Source organism: Haplochromis burtoni, unplaced genomic scaffold (genome assembly GCF_018398535.1).
Source record: "Haplochromis burtoni strain Fernald_Lab_line unplaced genomic scaffold, NCSU_Asbu1 Contig_597, whole genome shotgun sequence".
NCBI lineage: Eukaryota > Metazoa > Chordata > Actinopteri > Cichliformes > Cichlidae > Haplochromis > Haplochromis burtoni.
Window position 1 is genome coordinate 125,725 of NW_024582958.1, and position 1,317 is coordinate 127,041.

Genomic DNA, 1,317 nt, shown 5'->3' on the forward strand with positions numbered 1-1,317 from the left:
GTTTTCTGAAGGTGCCAGACTCTGAATTTTCTCTCAGCCACTGCAGGACAGTTTCATCTTTGCAGTTTTCTGTTGCAAGGTTTATTAATCTTTTCAGCATTTCCCTTTTAGAAAAACAAACAAACAGACACACACACACACAAATTAGTGAGTGCAGACATCTTTGACTGGATCACTGTGAGACTAAAGAAAACTGAACCTTTAAGTGTCTGAGTGAGGTCATAACTGATGCCAACTGTTTAGTTCTGTTGTGATATTTTTAATCATAAAATACTTCCTACCATCCTGTGATAGACACCATGTCCAGCCTGTCATTATAGACTTCTAATCACTACATTGAACTTCTGCAGTCAACCATGGCTAATAGACCTGCGGAAGCTCAGCATGGAGCGAAACTAGACATTAAAGTGCAAAACAATCTGGAGGCTGGTTCATGTAGGCTTCATTAAAGAAGTGAAACTGGCTGATAGACAGCAGACACCTTTAAACTACTGGAAGCTTCTGCAATTGTAATTAAACCCAAACATATGTTCTAATACGAGTTCGGTGTGACTTTCTTTTTAAATCTGACCTCAACAAGAAAAAAAACAACAACAAATAAAACAATTGCTTTTATAGTTTGATGTTTCCGGAACAGCTTTTTAAAAACAGACACAGAAAAGATGATAAGATGTGGATGGAGTGCATTAAATAGACTTTTAAAATAATCCCACCAGTTCACATCGAATGCATCTGGTGAACAGGTCATCCCAGTGTTGTCTTCAGTGCAGTAGTACTGCTCCTGCAGATGCTTCCTGTCAGATTTCTGTCCTGTAGACTTATCACTCAGACAGGCATCAAGGTGCACGGTGGCTTTAAACCTGGAAGAGAGGAGCACCAGGGACAGAGCCAAGGCAACGACAGAGAACGGGACACTTTCACTCTCTCCTGGGTGGATGAACGGGATGACGATGTGGTTTCTTCCTGGTGGGCCATATTTTGTTGAGAGATACTTAAATCTTTCCCACACACCGTCATGTGGCTGCAGAGGGCTAACACTGATATTTGGGATCATGTGTCCTCCAACTTTCTTCAGTGAGTTCCAGTAGTTTGGCAGGTTCGGGGGTTGCTGTTTGTAAACAACAGTTATACTATGGAAAAAAAACGGTAGTGGAAGATTACGGTAAAAAATCCTGTGCTCTGGCCTCATTTTCCCTGTTGCAATGCCATAGGTCACTTCAGGTGTGGTGGCACAGTTCCAGGGAGAGTACAGGACCAGGTCAGTGATGGTGGGCAGAGGCAGCAAACAGCTGGCTGGGATCATGGAGTCTCTGATTG